This window comes from Nerophis lumbriciformis, linkage group LG20 (assembly GCF_033978685.3).
Source record: "Nerophis lumbriciformis linkage group LG20, RoL_Nlum_v2.1, whole genome shotgun sequence".
NCBI lineage: Eukaryota > Metazoa > Chordata > Actinopteri > Syngnathiformes > Syngnathidae > Nerophis > Nerophis lumbriciformis.
Window position 1 is genome coordinate 38805796 of NC_084567.2, and position 24205 is coordinate 38830000.

The 24205-nt window shown below is 37.1% G+C and overlaps 2 protein-coding genes across 4 annotated transcripts in view; both read right to left on the reverse strand.

The window, feature by feature from the left end:
• The window catches only part of igsf9a (immunoglobulin superfamily, member 9a), a 228671-nt gene extending 215277 nt beyond the window's left edge, over positions 1–13394 (reverse strand). For all 3 annotated transcript variants that reach the window (XM_061980875.2, XM_061980874.2, XM_061980872.2), the window contains exons 1-2: positions 13281–13394; positions 13008–13124 (exon numbers count right to left, since the gene is read on the reverse strand). The gene's annotated coding sequence lies outside the window, so the exon portion shown is untranslated. The remainder of the gene's footprint in view (positions 1–13007; positions 13125–13280) is intronic.
• Positions 13395–23891: 10497 nt separating this feature from the next.
• LOC133619822 (transmembrane protein 230-like) overlaps positions 23892–24205 on the reverse strand; it is a 43300-nt gene continuing 42986 nt past the window's right edge. The window contains exon 4 of the mRNA XM_061981086.2: positions 23892–24205. This exon is cut by the window's right edge and continues 498 nt beyond it. The gene's annotated coding sequence lies outside the window, so the exon portion shown is untranslated.

The following is a 24205-nucleotide window of genomic DNA, read 5'->3' on the forward strand; positions in this document are numbered from 1 at the left end:
AAATTTAAACTACCATTTTTCCAAGTTCAAAAAAAATTCCAGGATTTTCCAGTATTCCTTGTTTTCCAATGTTACTACTTCAACATTTCTCGACCGATTTGAAAAATTCCAACACCAACCATTTCAAGTCATTCAGATTTTCAAGTCTTTTAACATTTTCCAAAAAATTCCCGCTTTTCCATGAAATTCCCATTGAAATGAATTGGACATTTTTCAACGTTCCACAACCCCCACATTTTTCATCCGATTCAAACAGTTCCAACTCCAAAATATTCAGCCTGTTCAAAATTGTGTGCTCTCCTTCAACAATTAAAAAAAAAAAAAAATCCCGGATTTCCAAGAATTCCCAGTTTTCAGGGACATTTTCAAAATGAATTGTCCATTTTTTAAACTTGCACAATTCGCACATTTTTCAACCTATTCAAACCATTCCACCTTCAACACATTTCACCAACCTGGAAATTTAAACTACCATTTTTCCAAGTTCAAAAAAATTCCAGGATTTTCCAGTATTCATGGTTTTCAAATGTTACTACTTCAACATTTCTCGACCGATTTGAAAAATTCCAACACCAACCATTTCAACTCATTCGGATTTTCAAGTCTTTTAATATTTTCCCAAAAATTCCCGCTTTTCCCGAAATTCCCAAATTTCCATGAAATTCCCATTGAAATGATTTGGACATTTTTCAAAGTTCCACAACTCCCACATTTTTCACCTGATTCAAAACGTTCTAACTTCAAAATATTTAGCCTGTTCAAAATGATGCGCTCTCCTTCAACAATTAAAAAAAAAAAATCCCGGATTTCCAAGAATTCCCAGTTTTCAGGGACATTTTCAAAATGGATTGTCCATTTTTTAAACTTGCACAATTCGCACATTTTCCAACCTATTCAAACCATTCCACCTTCAACACATTTCACCAACCTGGAAATTTACACTACCATTTTTCCAAGTTCAAAAGAATTCCAGGACTTTCCAGTATTCCTGGGTTTCCAATGTTACTACTTCAACATTTCTCGACCGATTTGAAAAATTCCAACACCAACCATTACAACTCATTCGGATTTTCAAGTCTTTTAATATTTTCCCAAAAATTCCCGCTTTTCCCGAAATTCCCAAATTTTCCATGAAATTCCCATTGAAATGAATTGGACATTTTTCAAAGTTCCACAACTCCCACATTTTTCACCTGATTCAGCCTGTTCAAAATGGTGTGCTCTCCTTCAACAATTAAAAAAAAAAATCCCGGATTTCCAAGAATTCCCAGTTTTCAGGGACATTTTCAAAATGAATTGTCCATTTTTTAAACTTGCACAATTCGCACATTTTTCAACCTATACAAAAAATTCCACCTTCAACACTTCATCCAACTAGCACTTTCCCAAGTTCTAAACCAAAATTCCATTTTTCCTGGAAATTCAAACTCTTCAACATTCAAACCATTCTTACATTCGTACTACAATTCGTCAGTATTTCAGTTCAACTTCAGCATTGGAGCATTCTAATCTAACTAACACATAATATTTCCACCCTTTTGGGGGCCACACAAGTTGATGTGGAGGCCCCGGGCCTTGAGTTTGACACCTGTGATCTAGCCCCCACCGGACCCACCACCACAAATAGATTGCAGTCCTCTGGGAAAGTAATGTGGAGAACATGCCAGCGTCACAGCCATAAAAGAGGTGAGGCGGTGCCTGTGTGAAAAAGCTGTAATACCAGGACGCGGCTATGAAGTGTCACACCATCTGTTTCCTCCATCCTGTTGTGTTGAAGGCAACGACGCCCTCCTATCAATATTTTATACATCACGCTAGACACCAGTAACGATGTGATTGGGTATACACGTGACAGCACATGGTATCCCACCTTCACTGGGTCCTGTGTAAAAGGCAAAGGAGGCTTAAGGGAGCGGTGAGGCTATTTTGACATATGTCTCGGTAAAAGAGGCTCATGAAACTCTGTGGAGGGTTGAGGTGTGGCTTGGGGGAGACAATTTAATGACAATTGGACTTTTTAATACCATTGTAAAATTAGGCTTTTTTTTTTATAGTTTGCTTGATTTTTTTAAGACAAACCCCGTTTCCATATGAGTTGGGAAATTGTGTTAGATGTAAATATAAACGGAATACAATGATTTGCAAATCATCTTCAACCCATTTTCAGTTGAATATGCCACAAAGACAACATATTTGATGTTCAAACTGATAAACGTTTTTTTTTTTTTTTGCAAATAATCATTAACTTTAGAATTTGTTGCCAGCAACACGTGACAAAGAAGTTGGGAAAGGTGGCAATAATGACTGATAAAGTTGAGGAATGCTCGTCAAACACTTATTTGGAACATCCCACAGGTGAGCAGGCAAATTGGGAACAGGTGGGTGCCATGATTGGGTATAAAAGTAGATTCCATGAAATGCTCAGTCATTCACAAACAAGGATGGGGCGAGGGTCACCACTTTGTCAACAAATGCGTGAGCAAATTGTTGAACAGTTTAAGAAAAACCTTTCTCAACCAGCTATTGCAAGGAATTTAGGGATTTCACCATCTACGCTCCGTAATATCATCAAAGGGTTCGGAGAATCTGGAGAAATCACTGCACGTAAGCAGCTAAGCCCGTGACCTTCGATCCCTCAGGCGGTACTGCTTTAACAAGCGGTATCAGTGTGAAAGGATATCACCACATGGGCTCAGGAACACTTCAGAAACCCACTGTCAGTAACTACAGTTGGTCACTACATCTGTAAGTGCAAGTTAAAACTCTCCTATGTAAGGCGAAAACCGTTTATCAACAACACCCAGAACGCCGTCAGCTTCGCTGGGCCTGAGCTCATCTAAGATGGACTGATACAAAGTGGAAAAGTGTTCTGTCGTCTGACGAGTCCGCATTTCAAATTGTTTTTGGAAACTGTGGACGTCGTGTCCTCCGGACCAAAGAGGAAAAGAACCATCCGGATTGTTATAAGCGCAAAGTGTAAAAGTCAGCATGTGTGATGGTATGGGGGTGTATTAGTGCCCAAGACATGGGTAACTTACACATCTGTGAAGGCACCATTAATGCTGAAAGGTACATACAGGTTTTGGAGCAACATATGTTGCCATCCAAGCAACGCTACCATGGACGCCCCTGCTTATTTCAGCAAGACAATGCCAAGCCACGTGTTACATCAACGTGGCTTCATAGTAAAAGAGTGCGGGTACTAGACTGGCCTGCCTGTAGTCCAGACCTGTCTCCCATTGAAAATGTGTGGCGCATTATGAAGCCTAAAATACCACAAGGGAGACCCCCGGACTGTTGAACAACTTAAGCTGTACATCAAGCAAGAATGGGAAAGAATTCCACCTGAGAAGCTTCAAAAATGTGTCTCCTCAGTTCCCAAACGTTTACTGAGTGTTGGTGAAAGGAAAGGCCATGTAACACAGTGGTGAACATGCCCTTTCCCAACTACTTTGGCACGTGTTGGAGCCATGAAATTCTAAGTTAATTATTATTTGAAAAAAAAAAATAAAGTTTATGAGTTTGAACATCAAATATCTTTGTAGTGCATTCAACTGAATATGGGTTGAAAAGGATTTGCAAATCATTGTATTCCGTTTATATTTACATCTAACACAATTTCCCAACTCATATGGAAACGGGGTTTGTACTATAACAAAAGTGGAAACTTTTTCAAATGCTCCTAAAAACAAAAAATTACTGACCAAAAAACTAAAGTCACATGAAATGATTGCATAATCAAACTGATCGATTAATTATTGCAGCCCTACTGCAAAGTAGGGTTGACGAGACAACGGCACATTATTATGACTATTGATTTGCAAATAATACTTTTTTAGGCCAATTATGTGAAGTTGCATAATTTCCCACGGCACACCAGACAATATCTCACGACTAGTGTGCCGCGGCACAGTGGTTGAAAATCACTGTTCTATGGCATGCAATTGTGCAAAACAAAGTCGATGATACACAATAACTAAACAAAGGCAACAACTATCTACTACTAAATTAAATCACTTGGGGGTTTTTTTGCACTCAAAGTCCTCTTGTGTCCAGGGAATTATTCCTTGAGATTGTAAACAAACACAAAAAAACTGGCAAAAAATTATTTTGTAAATTGAGCGGATGACTCTAGTATTGATTATATACTGATACTACTACTTGGTATCGACATTACGGATTTATGGATCCAGATGGATTTACTACGTGTTGGGTAAACTGATGGTTCCGATTAGAGATGTCCGATAATGGCTTTTTTGCCGATATCCGATATTCCGATATTGTCCAACTCCTAATTACCGATTCAGATATGAACCGATACCGATTTATACAATCGTGGAATGAACACATTATTATGCCTAATTTTGTTGTGATGCCCAGCTGGATGCATTAAACAATGTAACAAGGTTTTCCAAAATAAATCAACTCAAGTTATGGAAAAAAAATGCCATATTTATTATTGAAGTCACAAAGTGCATTATTTTTTTTAACATGCCTCAAAACAGCAGCTTGGAATTTGGGACATGCTCTCCCTGAGAGAGCATGAGGAGGTTGAGGTGGGCGGAGTTGGGGGGAGGCGGGGGTTTTAGGGGTTATCAGGGGGTGTATATTGTAGCGTCCCAGAAGAGTTAGTGCTGCAAGGGGTTCTGGGTATTTGTTCTGTTGTGTTTATGTTGTGTTACGGTGCGGATGTTCTCCCGAAATGTGTTTGTCAATCTTGTTTGGTGCGGGTTCACAGTGTGGCGCATATATGTAACAGTGTTAAAGTTGTTTATACGGCCACCCTCAGTGTGACCTGTATGGCTTTAAAATGTAATAATCGGAAATTATCGGTATCGATTTCAAAATGTATGACTTTTTAAAACGCCGCTGTGTACACGGACGTAGGGAGAAGTACAGAGCGCCAATAAACCTTAAAGGCACTGCCTTTGCGTGCCGGCCCAATCACGTAATATCTACGGCTTTTCACACACACAAGTGAATGCAAGACATACTTGGTCAACAGCCATACAGGTCACACTGAGGGTGGCCGTATAAACAACTTTAACACTGTTACTGTCATAACCGGGGGTCGCAGCTCACTGCGAGGTTTGTTCTCCCGGGAAGCAAACGGACTATTCCGGACAAGACGTGAAGGTAGGAACATATTTAATTATTCAAAACTCAAAAGGGTACAAAAAACAGAAAGCAGCCCGAAGGCAAGCGTGCCTATCGCACGCGGAAGCTTAGGCAAAAACTTAGGACGTGAAACTATCGACATGAAACAACTAATCAAACTATGGCATAGAACATCCATCCATCCCATCCATCCATCCATTTTCTACCGCTTATTCCCTTTGGGGTCGCGGGGGGCGCTGGAGCCTATCTCAGCTACAATCGGGCGGAAGGCGGGGTACACCCTGGACAAGTCGATTGTGGCATGAAACAAATAACTAGCAAAAAACTTGGAATAAGACATGGAACGAGCAGCATTAACTCAGCATGAAACAAGCATGAAACTGTGGCATGAAACAAGCAATGGCGCCAGGACGACTAACTGGCAAAGACAGGCTTAAATAATAGTCTCTTGATTAGAGCAGGTTAAAGTTAAGTTAAAGTACCAATGATTGTCACACACACACTAGGTGTGGTGAAATTTGTCCTCTGCATTTGACCCATCCCCTTGTTCCACCCCCTAGGAGGTGAGGGGAGCAGTGGGCAGCAGCGGTGCCGCGCCCGGGAATCAGTTTTTTGGTGATTTAACCCCCAATTCCAACCCTTGATGCTGAGTGCCAAGCAGGGAAGTAATGGGTCCCATTTTTATAGTCTTTGGTATGACTTGGCCGGGGTTTGAACTCACAACCTACCGATCTCAGGGCGGACACTCTAACCACTAGGCCACTGAGTACGAACACATGAGGCAGGTGAAACTAATAAGTCACCATGGTAACTAAACAAACAAGAGTGTACAAAAACAGGAACCAGTGGAGTCTTAAAACTAACAGAAAATAACAAAAACATGATCCAGACCACAGATCATGACAGTTACAAATATGTGCCACACTGTGAACCCACACCAAACAAGAATGACAAACACATTTCGGGAGAACATCCGCACCGTAACACAACATAAACACAACAGAACAAATACCCAGAACCCCTTGCAGCATTAACTCTTCCGGGACGCCTAGGCATAATAACGTGTTAATTCCACGACTGTATATATCGATATCGGTTGATATCGGAATCGGTAATTAATGGACATTATCGGAATATCGGATATCGGCAAAAAAGCCATTATCGGACATCTCTAGTTGTCACTGTTCATTGAAGAGACGTTCAAAAGACTCGACTCGTTTGCGAATGTCACATTTCGACTAAGCAAAGACTGAATACGGGTTCACTGCTATAGACATATGTTTCCAAAAAAAGCAGGACTTTTTCTGGTGTTACTTGGGACTTTTGGAGACTCACATGAAAGCACGTATCACTACTGGTCAACAAGGCTCTGTCTTGTTTGGGACAATAAAAAAATGTTTTAAAAAAGGGACAAAAGAATGTTAATTTGTATTTCTAAACATAATTTGTCTTGCTCTTCACGGTTTTCACCCACTATTTTCCCTGTTATTCTTCTTTCCAACCGTGTCTACTACAATTACACTGTGGTCCGCACATGCTTTAATGGCCAATTGTGCAAATTGATGACAATCAGCAACAACATCCAACTGTCACAAATATATTGCTAGACTGTGGGAAAAAAAACATGTGCGACCATTTGTGAGCACAAACAATATTTAATTGTGTAATTGGTCCTATACAATAAACTACTTAGAATGTTCTTCTTTGAACCACAAAGTACATTCCAAACCAAAATTATACAATCGTTCAAGCAAAATAAAATAGAAAATAATCGACCTTGCATTACTTTGACAGCTTCTTTTAGGGGGAAGTTTGAATCCCATAACTATTATGGTATATTGTTGCAATTTGTTGTGTTATACCTGTCAAGCAGTTTGACGCTCCATTCTAAATGTATTAAAGCAAATAAACATAAACATAAAAGGCACGTCAGAGATCAAATCACATTAAATGTTGGCTAAAAGTGACTTTAGTCACAAAGTTTCTACATGAATGACTATTTCATAATGTCACCGAAAAGGAGACGCTTAAACAGCAGGTAGGGTTGTCTCGGTACCAATATTTTGGTACCGGTACCAAAATGTATTTCCACAATTTTTTATACTTTTCTAAATAAAGGGGACCACAAAAAATAGCATTATTGGCTTTATTTTAACAAAAAAAAATTCTAATCCCACAAATGGTTGTTCCTTACAAATGTGGCATCATTTAAAAGGTTAATAAACAGTAGTTATAAGTCCGTTATAAATTGATGAAAAAATTAAAAAATAATATATTTATTTTTAAAAAAAGAAGATACTTTTCTAAATAAAGGGGACCACTAAAAATGACATTATTGGCTTTATTTTAACAAAAAATATTTTTTCTAATCTCACAAACAGTTGTTCCTTACAAATGTGGCATAATTTAAAAGGTTAATAAACAGTAGTTATAAGTCCGTTATAAATTGGGGAAAAAATTAAAAAATAATATATTTATTTAAAAAAAAAAAGAAGATACTTTTCTAAATAAAGGGTACCACTAAAAATGGCATTATTGGCTTTATTTTAACAAAAAAAAAATTATAATCCCACAAATGGTTGTTCCTTACAAATGTGGCATCATTTAAAAGGTTAATAAACAGTAGTTATAAGTCCGTTATAAATTGGGGAAAAAATTAAAAAATAATATATTTATTTAAAAAAAAAAAGAAGATACTTTTCTAAATAAAGGGGACCACTAAAAATGGCATTATTGGCTTTATTTTAACAAAAAATATTTTTTCTAATCTCACAAACGGTTGTTCCTTACAAATGTGGCATCATTTAAAAGGTTAATAAACAGTAGTTATAAGTCCGTTATAAATTGGGGAAAAAATAAAAAAATAATATATTTATTTTAAAAAAAAAAGAAGATACTTTTCTAAATAAAGGGGACCACTAAAAATGGCATTATTGGCTTTATTTTAACAAAAAAAAAATTCTAATCCCACAAATGGTTGTTCCTTACAAATGTGGCATCATTTAAAAGGTTAATAAACAGTAGTTATAAGTCCGTTATAAATTGGGGAAAAAATTAAAAAATAATATATTTATTTAAAAAAAAAAGAAGATACTTTTCTAAATAAAGGGGACCACTAAAAATGGCATTATTGGCTTTATTTTAACAAAAAATATTTTTTCTAATCTCACAAACGGTTGTTCCTTACAAATGTGGCATAATTTAAAAGGTTAATAAACAGTAGTTATAAGTCCGTTATAAATTGGGGAAAAAATAAAAAAATAATATATTTATTTAAAAAAAAAAAGAAGATACTTTTCTAAATAAAGGGGACCACTAAAAATGGCATTATTGGCTTTATTTTAACAAAAAAAAAATTCTAATCCCACAAATGGTTGTTCCTTACAAATGTGGCATCATTTAAAAGGTTAATAAACAGTAGTTATAAGTCCGTTATAAATTGGGGAAAAAATTAAAAAATAATATATTTATTTTAAAAAAAAAAGAAGATACTTTTCTAAATAAAGGGGACCACTAAAAATGGCATTATTGGCTTTATTTTAACAAAAAAAAAATTCTAATCCCACAAATGGTTGTTCCTTACAAATGTGGCATCATTTAAAAGGTTAATAAACAGTAGTTATAAGTCCGTTATAAATTGGGGAAAAAATTAAAAAATAATATATTTATTTAAAAAAAAAAAGAAGATACTTTTCTAAATAAAGGGGACCACTAAAAATGGCATTATTGGCTTTATTTTAACAAAAAATATTTTTTCTAATCTCACAAACGGTTGTTCCTTACAAATGTGGCATCATTTAAAAGGTTAATAAACAGTAGTTTTGCTAAAAAAAAAAAAAATCTATTCACATATGAATCACGATTCGCTTCTATTCCGTTATAAATTGGGGAAAAAATAAAAAAAATAATATATTTATTAAAAAAAAAAAGAAGATACTTTTCTAACTAAAGGGGAACACTAAAAATGCCATTATTGGCTTTATTTTAACAAAAAATATTTTTTCTAATCTCACAAACGGTTGTTCCTTACAAATGTGGCATCATTTAAAACAGTGTTTTTCAACCTTTTTTGAGGCAAGGCACATTTTTGTCATAAAAAAAATATGGAGGCACACCACCAGTAGAAGACGTTAAGAAATGTAACTCCACCAGGTCGTTGTGTCTTATTTTGAGTTTGTTGGTGTTTTCCTGTGTGTAGTGCTTTAGTTCTTGTCTTGCGCTGTTATTTTGGTGGCCCTTCCTGTTTTGTCGGTGTTTTCCTGTTTCATGTCTTCCTTTGAGCGCTATTCCGCACACCTGGTTTGTGTTAGCAAACAAGGCTATTTACGTTGTTTCTACCCTTCTTTGTGAGGACATTGTTGATTGTCATGTCACGTACGGATGTACTTTAGTCGACGCCGTAAGTTTTTGCTGTCGTCCAGTATACTGTCTCTGTTTACTTTGTAGCAAAGTTCAGTTTGACTTTCGTTTTGCATATCCGTTGACTTTTCCTTTCCTCTGTTTCATTTTGGGTTTAAGCATTATATACCTTTTTTTTACCTGTACGCCGCCTCCCGCTGTGGTCTGCATATTGAGATCACAACAAACCATCCTCGTCTCACCCGACACATTCCGACTTTTACGAAGCAATGAACTACCTGCTGCCACCTACTGACATGGAGTATAACGTGCTTACCCTGCCGAGTTTTACACAGCACAGACACTAAGCAACTGCACATTATTGGCAGGTTATAATTATTGATTTGCAAAAAATATTTTTGGGATAAATTACATACCTGCCAACTTTTGAAATCAGAAAAACCTAGTAGCCAGGGTCCAGGGGCCGCAGGGCCCGGTAGGTCCAGGACAAAGTCCTGGTGGGGGGTTCCTGCGCCCCCCGACGCAAAATGATTATTAGCATTCAGACAGGTTAAAATGTTGCTAAAACCATCACTTTTCTATCAGTCACAGTGACTTTTCAAAACAAAAACATTACAGCAAAAATCATATGGGTTGATTGACATGTTTATTCTGTAAGCTAACTTCAATAGTTTGAAATTATTTTGACAGTTAATGCCAGTTATCCTGTCAACCTTTCACAAGACTTCAATTTGTTAATTGAAAGTATAAACAGTATAAACACTTTTTACAGTAAACAAATGGTAAAACAGTACTAAACAATTCCATAAAAAAAAAAATTGGTGTCATTATTAACTTTCTGTCCAAGCTTGTATAATCTACTGCCTTGTTCAATTGTAAAAAATATTCTGTGCCTAAAATTCACATTTCTATCACAATTATCATACTGTAAACATGGTAAGCTAACTTCATTAAAATTAATAGTCCTGTCAATAGCATGGAATTACAATTCAAATGTAATTTTTTTGTAAGCCTTTCAAAAGAATTCAAAATATGAAAAATTAATGAAAATTAATTTAAGCCATCAGACACTTGAAAAGTGGCACATCACATCTCTAATGTAATCATTTGAACTTTTCAACAGAAATAGCACTGCAAAAATATTAAGGACATACTTCTGTATTTTGGTAGTTATGCTGTCAACATTTAACAAGATTTCTTCAACTTGGACTTGAAAGCATAAATAGTATAAACCCTTTTAACAGTATAACAGTACTAAACAATTCCAATAGATAACATTGGTGTCATTACCTTTTTGTTTGCTCAATTATTGCCTCCGTAAATAAAACTTCGGCATTTATCACATCCAAATAATCTGTTTGGGCGACGAAAAACGTTGAAAGTTTTCCACTTGTACCGAAATCTGTTACCCATCGGAATTTGTAACTCCAGGGAGCGATGTTCCCATGGCGTTTGTTTGATGGTTAAACGGCAAGCCCAAAGAGGAGGAGAAGAAGAACGCTTGCGTAAATGGCGTAAACTATCCTTAATGCTGAAACGTCAGTTGTCAGAATTTCAGCATTAATAAATTACACATATTCTGGAAATCAATGACTTGCTTTCATTATAGTATGAGTCCATTGTATCAGCTGTTGATTCTCTCTCACACACATACATTTTCCGGATTAAAAGCTATCATGGAATGAAACGTCAGTTGTCAGAATTTCAGCATTAATAAATTACACATATTCTGGAAATCAATGACTTACTTTCATTATAGTATGAGTCCATTGTTATTATTAATGCTGAAATTCTGACAACTGACGTTTCAGCATTAAGGAGAGTTTACGCCATTTACTCAAGCGTTCTTCTTCTCTTTGGGCTTGCCGTTTAACCATCAAACAAACGTCATGGGAACATCGCCCCCTGGAGTTACAAATTCCGATGGGTAACAGATTTCGGTAAAACAACGGCATTAGACTTGTGTTTTTTTTGTCCCAACGTGGTCTTTTACATCGCTAATTCCTCCGTGTCCGATCGAAAAATCTTGTCTGCACAAGGTGCAATTCGCGTAGTTTTCACCCTTTTTGGAACGGATAATTATTCCCGGATAGGCTTTTGAATATTCTTCACGGAATGACTGCAGTTTTCTTTTCGGTTTAAGACTCGTTTGCGATTTTTCTCCGGCTGATTCCATGATCGTTCGCTCGTTTGGAAACAATGGCCTCGTGCTTGGCAGCGGTGCTATAAATAGCCTCGCGCATGGCATTCGGAATGGCTCGTTGGAAGTTACGGGAAGCATTGTCGATTGTCATTGTTGTTACGTGCTTTCGTGAATAAAACTTTAAAAAATATATTTTTTTTAATTAATGAAAAACCGTATTTTTTATCACTGCAACCGTAACCCGGAATAGGTTGATGAAAACCGTACTAATTATGGGAAAACCGGAGTAGTTGGCAGGTATGAAATTAGGTGAAGTTGCATAATTTCCCACGGCACACCAGACAATGTCTCACGGCACACTAGTGTGCCGCGGCACAGTGGTTGAAAAACACTGATTTAAAAGGTTAATAAACAGTAGTTTTGCTAAAGAAAATCTATTCACATATGAATCACGATTTGCATCTATTCCGTTATAAATTGGGGAAAAAATTAAAAAATAATAATATATTTATAAAAAATAAAAAAAAAGATACTTTTCTAAATAAAGGGGACCACAAAAAAATGCATTATTGGCTTTATTTTAACAAAAAATCTTAGGGTACATTAAACATATGTTTATTATTGCAATTGTGTCCTTAAATAAAATAGTGAGCATACTAGACAACTTGTCTTTTAGTAGTAAGTAAACAAACAAAGACTCCTAATTAGTCTGCTGACGTATGCAGTAACATATTGTGTCATTTATCATTCTGTTATTTTTTCAACATTATAAAGGACAAACTGTATAAATTGATTATCAATCTACTTGTTCATTTACTGTTAATATCTGGTAATTTTCCGTTTTAACATGTTCTATCTACACTTCTGTTAAAATGTAATAATCACTTATTCTCCTCTTCTTTGATACTTGACATTAGTTTTGGATGATACCACACATTTAGGTATCGATCTGATACCTACATTCCAGCAGCAGTGTACAGAATTGAGATAGACTTTTAAAAGTAAATAATGGAGGTATAAATGGAAATAAAATAGAAAATATAACAATAACAATAAAAAAAAAAAAGTAACTATATGAATAAAAATATAACAGTAAAAATAAGAATATAACAAGAGAAACCAGGCAGTAGTGACCATGTTATGAAAATAAAAAATAAAATAAAAATAAATAAAAATAATTGTGTCGATTAAATGAAAGATACTGCAAAATGTCGCCACTTCCTTGTTTAGTTCTATGAAATAAGCGCATATGTACTGTACTTATTTTGAGTATAAGTGAGTACTTTATTCGAATGTCGGTGAAAAGTGTATATTTCAACTTTGAGGGGAGGAAAAAGAGTCAATAGAAGGATAGAAAAGAGTAAATAATAGTTTGAACTCGTCGTACCTGCAGCTTGCTTCCGTGTATTCAGAGTCCAGTTTGTGTTATAAATCATCCCACGGATCTTCTGTTCTGTTCGGTCTTTCCAGAAGCGAGTGGTCGGTTTGCAGCTCTTTAAAGGACCTGAAAGGTGATATAAGCAGGAGAAGAGGAGCAGACAGGTGTGTTACACATCCAGGTGACAATGACGTCACCCTGCTCATGTCCCCTCCCTCCCTGCCATCGCCTCTTCATCAACAATCTAAAGCCACCGTTTTTTTTACGAAAAGCCTTTCATACCCTCGTTAAAGTCCGTGTTTTGATGCAGATGGATGGTTAAGGATTGTGTTTGAGGTCCATAATTCCTCTCGATGGCGTCCACAAGAGGGTGTCCTTGCCCTGGTACTGCGTGTGCAACCCGGAAGTGGTGCGTTCAATGTAATGGGACAATATCACACTAACAGAAAATATATTACTTTATGTAACGTGTCAAACTCAAGGCCCGGCGGTCCATACTTGTAAACCTTGAGACCTCAGAATTATGGAGATATTCAAAAGGCCTGCTGGATAGAGATATATATATATATATATATATATATATATATATATATATATATATATATATATATATATATATATATATATATAGGTAAAAGCCAGTAAATTAGAATATTTTGAAAAACTTGATTTATTTCAGTAATTGCATTCAAAAGGTGTAACTTGTACATTATATTTATTCATTGCACACAGACTGATGCATTCAAATGTTTATTTCATTTAATTTTGATGATTTGAAGTGGCAACAAATGAAAATCCAAAATTCCGTGTGTCACAAAATTAGAATATTACTTAAGGCTAATACAAAAAAGGGATTTTTAGAAATGTTGGCCAACTGAAAAGTATGAAAATGAAAAATATGAGCATGTACAATACTCAATACTTGGTTGGAGCTCCTTTTGCCTCATTTACTGCGTTAATGCGGCGTGGCATGGAGTCGATGAGTTTCTGGCACTGCTCAGGTGTTATGAGAGCCCAGGTTGCTCTGATAGTGGCCTTCAACTCTTCTGCGTTTTTGGGTCTGGCATTCTGCATCTTCCTTTTCACAATACCCCACAGATTTTCTATGGGGCTAAGGTCAGGGGAGTTGGCGGGCCAATTTAGAACAGAAATACCATGGTCCGTAAACCAGGCACGGGTAGATTTTGCGCTGTGTGCAGGCGCCAAGTCCTGTTGGAACTTGAAATCTCCATCTCCATAGAGCAGGTCAGCAGCAGGAAGCATGAAGTGCTCTAAAACTTGCTGGTAGACGGCTGCGTTGACCCTGGATCTCAGGAAACAGAGTGGACCGACACCAGCAGATGACATGGCACCCCAAACCATCACTGATGGTGGAAACTTTACACTAGACTTCAGGCAACGTGGATCCTGTGCCTCTCCTGTCTTCCTCCAGACTCTGGGACCTCGATTTCCAAAGGAAATGCAAAATTTGCTTTCGTCAGAAAACATGACTTTGGACCACTCAGCAGCAGTCCAGCTCTTTTTTTCCTTAGCCCAGGTGAGACGCTTTTCGCGCTGTTTCTTGGTCAACAGTGGCTTGACACGAGGTATGCGGCAGTTGAAACCCATGTCTTTCAAGCGTCTCTTGGTGGTGGATCTTGAAGCACTGACTCCAGCAGCTGTCCACTCCTTCTGAATCTCCCCCACATTTTTGAATGGGTTTTTTTTCACAATCTTGACTAGGGCGCGGTGATCCCTATCGCTTGTACACTTTTTCTGACCACAGTTTTTCCTTCCCTTTGCCTCTCCATTAATGTGTTTGGACACAGAGCTCTGAGAACAGCCAGCCTCTTCAGCAATAACCTTTTGTGTCTTTCCCTCCTTGTGCAATGTGTCGATGGTTGCCTTTTGGACAGCTGTCAAATCTGAAGTCTTCCCCATGTTTGTGTAGGCTTCAGAACTGGACTGTGAGACCATTTAAAGCCCTTTGCAGGTGTTTTGAGTTAATCAGCTGATTAGTTTGTGGCACCAGGTGTCTTCAAAATTTAGCCCTTACACAATATTCTAATTTTGTGACACACGGAATTTTGGATTTTCATTTGTTGCCACTTCAAATCATCAAAATTAAATGAAATAAACATTTGAATGCATCAGTCTGTGTGCAATGAATAAATATAATGTACAAGTTACACCTTTTGAATGCAATTACTGAAATAAATCAAGTTTTTCAAAATATTCTAATTTACTGGCTTTTACCTGTATGTATATATATATATATATATATATATATATATATATATAGCTCTGGTAATGGGTACATTCGCACCCACCTGCACAAATGTACTTCAAAATGTAGCAATCAAAATAAATATGACTTTTTTTTTGTTTACTAGTGCATGCATATATAATATGCATTAGTTTGACCATTTAAAATCAACGATAATAAAAAAGGAGATGCTTGGAAATAGCATAAAAATGCCCCAAAAACTAGGAAAAACGTGATTCATAGCGTTGCTTTTTGGTGTAACCTTCATGAGCGTTCTGTTCAGGTATATTTCTTTTATATTTTGATAAATCATCATATTTATGTATTACAAAATTTAAATAGGTATTGATCAATCTTTAAGCTGTGCGTATTTGATTTCAGTTTGCTTTTGACATCTTATTTAGAATTGTAGTTGAAACTTTTACAACTATTGTGTTGCGCTCATGATGGCGTAACCAAACTAGATTTCATTTAATGATCTTATTTTGAATATTTATTCCCTTTTTTACATTTAGTATATTTAAATATTCATTTATAAACATTGAATACATTTTAAATATCAATCAAATGCAATTGCCTTCATCTTATAGGGTAATGTTTAGTTACACCAAGTCATGAGCGTAACACTAAGCTTCATCACTTTGACTTGTAATATCTCTAATTCTGGAGGTGTTTTATGCTTTTTTTTCTTTTTGGAACATGTACTATACATGTATATAATACAATAAAGTCCCATATAAAATTATGTTTCTAGCAATACTTTAACTTTGCCTTTGAAAGTAACACTCCAATGTCCATTAGTGGAGCTGTACACACACACATTATATATATATATATATATATATATATATATATATATATATATATATATATATATATATATATATATATATATATATATATATATATATATATAAAAATCTCATGACGATTGAGGGTACCCCCCCCTCATGAAACAGGCCTGTAGAGATGAAATAGTCTTGTGATTTTTTTCCCACACATACATATATATATATATATATATATATATATATAAGAAATATTTGAATTTCAGTGAATTACAGCTACATATATATATATATATATATATATATATATATACACACATTAGAGATGCGCGGATAGGCAATTATTGCATTCGCAACCGCATCAGAAAGTCATCAACCATCCGCCATCCACCCGGATGTAACATTTGATCAGAACCGCACCCGCCCGTTGTTATATATCTAATATAGACGATGCAAGGCATTAGTGAGGCATACCTGCCAACTACTCCGGTTTTCCCGTAATTCGTACGGTTTTCATCAACCTATTCCGGGTTACGGTTGCAGTCATAAAAAATACGGTTTTTCATTAATTAAAAAAAAAAAGGGTGAAAACTACGTGAATTGCACCTTGTGCAGACAAGATTGTTCGATCGGACACGGAGGAATTAGCGATGTAAAAGACCACGTTGGGACAAAAAAACACAAGTCTAATGCCGTTGCTAGCGATACAAGTGGAAAACTTTCAACGTTATTCGTCGCCCAAACAGATTTTTTGGATGTGATAAATGCCGAAGTTTTATTTACGGAGGCAATAATTGAGCATGGACTTCCAATCGCACTGGCTGATCACATGGGACAGTTAAATGTTTGTAATGCAACCTTTAAAAATCATTACGCGGTGATCGCGGTCCCAAAAATAAACTTTTCTTGCATGATAATGTCCAGAAAAACTCGCTTTATATTACTATAGAGTCCTTTTAACGAATGAGTTTGATGGTTTATCACAAACCTTAAATGAAAGAAGTCCTTTGTTCTCCTGCACCATGCATGCACTTTGGCCTTGCTTTGTGTTTGGTGCGCAATAAAGTTACCATATCATTTTTGCAGTATGATCAATCTGATAGAATAAATTTGGATTTTAGCCACAAAAAGGTAATGACACCAATGTTATCTATTGGAATTGTTTAGTACTGTTATACTGTTAAAAGTGTTTATACTATTTATGCTTTCAAGTCCAAGTTGAAGAAATCTTGTTAAATGTTGACAGCATAACTACCAAAATACAGAAGTATGTCCTTAATATTTTTGCAGTGCTATTTCTGTTGAAAAGTTCAAATTATTACATTAGAGATGTGATGTGCCACTTTTCAAGTGTCTGATGGCTTAAATTAATTTTCATTAATTTTTCATATTTTGAATTCTTTTGAAAGGCTTACAAAAAAACTACATTTGAATTGTAATTCCATGCTATTGACAGGACTATTAATTTTAATGAAGTTAGCTTACCATGTTTACAGTATGATAATTGTGATAGAAATGTGAATTTTAGGCACAGAATATTTTTTACAATTGAACAAGGCAGTAGATTATACAAGCTTGGACAGAAAGTTAATAATGACACCAATTTTTTTTTTTAATGGAATTGTTTAGTACTGTTTTACCATTTGTTTACTGTAAAAAGTGTTTATACTGTTTATACTTTCAATTAACAAATTGAAGTCTTGTGAAAGGTTGACAGGATAACTGGCATTAACTGTCAAAATAATTTCAAACTATTGAAGTTAGCTTACAGAATAAACATGTCAATCAACCCATATGATTTTTGCTGTAATATTTTTGTTTTGAAAAGTCACTGTGACTGATAGAAAAGTGATGGTTTTAGCAACATTTTAACCTGTCTGAATGCTAATAATCATTTTGCGTCGGGGGGCGAAGCCCTGAACCCTCCACCAGGACTTTGTCCTGGACCTACCGGGGCCTGCGGCCCTTGGACCTTGGCTACTAGGTTTTTCTGATTTCAAAAGTTGGCAGGTATGGTGAGGTTATAAAGCTTTTGCCTGTTAAAGAAAGGAGACTGATCCAATGCAGCACACACTTTCGCGTGCCACGCTGTCACGACCCAGACGCACACCAGTGCGCAATCATATGGGAGCCACGCTGAGCGCACCTCCAAGCGCGTCTCGCTGCCGGCGACCGCCGGGTATGGGCCCGACGCTCCAGCGCCATCCATTTTCAGGGCTAGTTGATTCGGCAGGTGGGTTGTTACACACTCCTTAGCGGGTTCCAACTTCCATGGCCACCGTCCTAGCTGCTGTCTATATCAACCAGGCTGAGCCCCACCCCTTTCGTGAGCGCACTGCGCGCGGAGTGACCCCTGTTACGCGCCCCCGGCAACAGGGGTGGCGGGCAGGTAAGCTGCGCGGGCGGAGCGCGCGGAGTGACCCCTGTTACGAGCCCCCGGCCACGGGGGTGGCGGGCAGGTAAGCTGCTTACTTGCTGCGCGTGACGCCGGCCGCGGCGAAGGCGGACGAGGCGGGGTGTCGGTGCGGTGGGCGCGGTGGTGACCCTGGACGTGCGTCGGGCCCTTCTCGCGGATCGCCTCAGCTACGGCTCCAGGTGGGGCCCTCTCAGGGGAAGGGGCCTCGGTCCCGGACCCCGGCGAGGCGTCCCTTCTCCGCTCCGTAAAAGTGTCCATCTCTTTTCTTTTCTTTTTCTTCTGTTGTGGCATATGCTGCAGGTGCCTGCTCGTTTTTCGTATGTGGGTAACAACATTTAACTATGTATATATATTTCCCAATTGGTTTAACTGCCACCCGCCTGAATCTATTTAAAATCTAATTTTTTTTTATTTCAATCGCCGGACCCGACCCGCAGATAAAATCTAATTTTTTTTAATTTCATCCGCCCGATCCGCGTATAATCCGCGGACTCCGCGGTTGTGCCCGCAAACCGCGCATCTCTAATATATATACATATATATATATATATATATATATATACATATATATGTATGTGTGGGAAAAAAAATCACAAGACTACTTCATCTCTACAGGCCTGTTTCATGAGGGGGTTCCCTCAATCATCAGGAGATATATATATATATATACATATATATATATATATATATATATATATATATATATATATATATATATATATATATAAGAAATACTTGAATTTCAGTGAATTACAGTTATAATATATATATATATATATATATATATATATATATTATAACTGTAATTCACTGAAATTCAAGTATTTCATATATATATATATATATATATGAAATACTTGAATTTCAGTGATATATATATTATATATATAATATATATATAATATATATATATATATATATATATATATATATATATATATATATATATATATATATATATATATATATATATAAAAGAAGGAGGATAGAGATGATGTTCGTTAAGAAATTATCGATGTCGATGCCATTAGCGAATCCTCTTATCGAACCCATTCCTTATCGAATCTCTTATGGAATCCAGATAGGTTGTTGTGTGCACACTGAGTTCCAAAAGCCATAGATGTTCTGTGACCGGGCCGGCACGCTGTTTATATGGAGGAAAAGCGTACGTGACTGAGGACAGCAAGCGGCCGTTAAAGGGTGAAGGTTTCAGGTGAGAGAGGACGCTAAAGGCACGACCCCGATATTGTTGTCCGGGTGGAAATCGGGAGAAATTCGTGAGAATGGTTGCCCCGGGAGATTTTCGGGAGGGGCACTGAAATCCGGGACTCTCCCGGGAAAATCAGGAGGGTTGGCAAGTATACGGGGGTCAGATGTAGCCCGCTACTTCATTTTATGTGGCCTGCGAAAGCCTGGAAATAATGTGCTTCAATAAAGTAGTTTATCTTTCGTTCTTTATTGATTTTGACAGGGGGAAAAAAAGACATGTACCGCATGCAATTATGTATCTTTTAAACGTTATCTATCTAATAATGCAACATAGTGTTGGTACCAAAATGTATTTCGATACTTTTCTCTACTTTTCTAAATAAAGGGGACCACAAAAAATTGCATTATTGGCTTTATTTTAAGAAAAAAATCTTAGGGTACATGAAACATATGTTTATTATTGCAATGTAGTCCTTAAATAAAATAGTGAACATACTAGACAACTTGTCTTTTAGTAGTAAGTAAACAAACAAAGACTCCTAATTAGTCTGCTGACGTATGCAGTAACATATTGTGTCATTTATACACCTATTATTTTGTACATATTATAAAGGACAAGTGGTAGAAAATTAATTATTAATCTACTTGTTCATTTACTGTTAATATCTGCTTGTTTGCTCTTCTAACAAGTTCTATCTACACTTCTGTTAAAATGTAATAATCACTTATTCTTCTCTTGTTTGATACTTTGCATTAGTTTTGAATGATACCACAAATTTGGGTATCAATCCGATATACATATACACATACATATATATATATATATATATATATATATATATATATATACATATACATATGTATACATGTACATATGTATACATATATATATATATACACATAGACATATGTATAGTATATATAGACATGTCATATATATATATATATATATATATATATATATATATATATATATATATATATATATATATATATATATATATATAAAGACACACATCAGGTTAGCTTTGTGTTAAGTGAAAATTGTATTATCAGTTATTCATATCTCATTACATTAATAATAATAAATTAATACACTTTTCAATTGATAAAGTCGAGGGGATCTACCTCATTCATATATATAATTTATATTTATTTATATCCAGGGTGTACCCCGCCTTCCGCCTGAATGCAGCTGAGATAGGCTTCAGCACCGCGACCCCAAAAAAGGGACAAGCAGTAAAAAATGGATGGATATTTATGAAAGAGACGTTTTTTGTTAACAAGTTAAAGGTGTTTAATGATAATACAAGCATGTTTAACATTCCTTTCTTTCATGAAGACAAGAATATAAATTGGTGTATTACCTGATTGTGATGACTTGCATTGATTGGAATCAGACAGTAGTGATGATAACGTCCACATTTTCAAACGGAGGAGAAAAAAAGTCCTCCTTTCTGTCCAATACCACATGAAAGTGCTTACTTTTTGCCATCTTATTTGTCCAGCTTCCATACTCCTTTTTATACACTTTACAAGAAATACATTGACGGCAAACTCCGTAGCTTGCTAGCTTTCTGAGACTCTTATTTTGTTAGCGCAGGCAGAATGAGGCAGCGCTTTTATTGTGAAGACAGGAACTATGCGGTCAGTCTTTAGAGTCTTGACGGCAGGTACGGCGCGAGAGTCTGTTGAAATAAAAAGTGTTTCTCGCCTTCTTGTTGGTCATTTTTTTCTTAATAATGATCTGGCAGCAGCCAGTACACGCAAGTACACTCGTATGTGTGGATGCCATCTGCTCCACATTTCCGTTGTGTTTTGCATTTTGTTGTGTTTAGTCATAGCCTGTCCGGTCAAAGGACTTCCGTTGCTCTCGCTTTTTGTTAATTTATTAATAAATACCCCTTTTACCTCACGCTGGTACTTTGTTCATCTGCATCGTTTGTTTGGAGCGTCTTCTTTAGCTCACTTTCCATTTTTATGTACTCACTGTCCAGGTGCAATTTGATGCCCGGTATCATGCTAATTAGCTGCCTGAAAGCGGGTGACTCCACTGTAGAAATAGCCTGCATGTCTTCTAGCACACACGGTGCAATGTCTCTATCAATGTTGTCCTGGCTAGCAGTTCCTCGTTAAAATCCAGCCGCTGTTGCTTAGGAGGTGAAATGTGTCTCTCTTTACTAGCTTCGTCGAAGCATGTTGCTTTTGTAGCTGTTTCAGCAGATTTGAATTGCTAGGATAGGATCTTTCATCCAAGACACAACTTACATTCAACTAAAATAATATTTTCTTTGAGGTCGACAGACAAAAGATAAGTAGTGAGAATATCTCCATGTTAAGAAACTCGGCTTCGGCTTGTCTTGTTAGTAAACACAGACACGCCCCCTCCCATAAACACACACATACCCACACTGTTGGAATAATTGTTTGTAAGTTATCACAAAAGAAACGTTGTATTATGAATGCTGTCTTTCGAGGCCTAAGAAGAGGAAGAAGGCTCGTGAAACGCCACTGTGATTTCAACACGGACAGATGGCAGGATCTGCTCAACTTCCAGAGGAACTCTCTTTGAAGTGTTAAACGAACTCTCTCTGAAGTATTTCACAAACTCTCTTCCAACTATTTGGTAACCGAGGTCAACGCTATTTACGACCCGCTGCCCTCTTGAAGTTGCTGTGGTCAGGAGACGGGAGGGGTTATCCATTGTCCTCCAACACCTGCCCCAGCTGGATCCAGGAAGAGCCCAAGCCCGAGAAATCCTCTTCTTGGACTTCAATGAGACCGAAAACAATGACTGTTTTACATACTTCCCATTCCGGCTGTGACATGTGTTGGTGCGTGAACATTGAACATCTGAATAAATGAGGAGACAAAAACCTTCTTCGTCAGAGCGTGGTGCAGGACTGTACAGAGAGTGCAGTGGCCATGTCTCTCCTCAATATTGAGTCCAAATTGAATTCTGTCTCTGTTTGTTTCCTTGCCTTTTGTCTTGTTTAATAGATGTCCTCAGTAGAGCACGCCTCTTCCTTGTGACACAGGAACATTCAGAAGGATGACACCGCAGCAATAAAACACTCTCAGATCTTCTCAGTTTTTAGCCGATACTACATAAAACTAACGTAAAATAACGCAGTAACGCATCATGTAGTAACGGTAACTGAGTTACTGAATATACCGTATTTTCCGCACTATAAGGCGCACCTAAAAACCACAAATTTTCTCAAAAGCTGACAGTGCGCCTTATAACCCGGTGCGCTTTATATATGGATAAATATTAAGATTCATTTTCATAAAGTTTCGGTCTCGCAACTTCGGTAAACAGCCGCCATCTTTTTTCCCGGTAGAACAGGAAGCGCTTCTTCTTCTACGCAAGCAACCGCCAAGGTAAGCACCCGCCCCCATAGAACAGGAAGCGCTTCTTCTTCTACTGTAAGCAACCACCCGCCCGCGTAGAAGAAGAAAAAGCGCGCGGATATCACTGTACGTTTCATTTCCTTTGTGTGTTTACATCTGTAAAGACCACAAAATGGCTCCTACTAAGCGACAGGTATCCGGTTCATGAAAAGACGCAATCTCTCCATCCGCACACGGATTACTATTTCACAGCAACTGATATTCCTGTGAACCGCACTGTGGATACAACGGGAGCACGTACGGTGAATATTCGCACCACAGGGAATGAGAAGTCATCCTTCACTGTGGTTCTAGCTTGCCATGCTAATGGCCAGAAACTTCCACCCATGGTGATATTCAAAAGGAAGACCTTGCCAAAAGAGACCTTTCCAGCCGGCGTCATCATAAAAGCTAACTCGAAGGGATGGATGAAGAAAAGATGAGCGAGTGGTTAAGGTAAGTTTAAGTTTACGCGAAGAGGCCGGGTGGCTTTTTTCACGCAGCTCTGTCCATGTTGATATACGACTCCATGCGCGCCCACATCACGCTGGTTTTAATATATTATTAAAGTTTGACTGACCTATTTGACTGTTTTTTTGACATTCCTTTAGCGCAGTTAGATGCGGCTTACAACACGGGGCGGCTTATAGGTGGACAAAGTTGTGAAATATGCCGTTCATTGAAGGCGCGGCTTATAACCCAGGGCGCCTTATGGTGCGGAAAATACGGTAAAAAATAACGCGTTAGATTACTATTTACCGCCGAAAGTAACTTTGTAACGCGTTAGTCCCAACACTGCCCATGACACACCGCTTGACACTGTGACCACAAAACAGGACTAATGAATTTATCAAAATTCTTTAATCAAGCATAGATATATATTAAAATATGCATTGTAGGCACTTGCAAATGTAAATATATCTCTATATGCCCCTATGAACCTTTGCAGTGGATATTAATATTTCTGAAATGTGTAACTCAGAAAGAAGCCCCAAAACAAACGTCTACTGAAGAGGACAGTGGTTCTCAGCAGATTATTGGGAACAACTGCATTTGGATCAAACAGTCTTTGCATAGTGCTGCGAAAAGATATAAATATTTCAAAATATGGACATTATGAAACAACAGTGACAGACAAAGCTTTGGGAGAAAATGC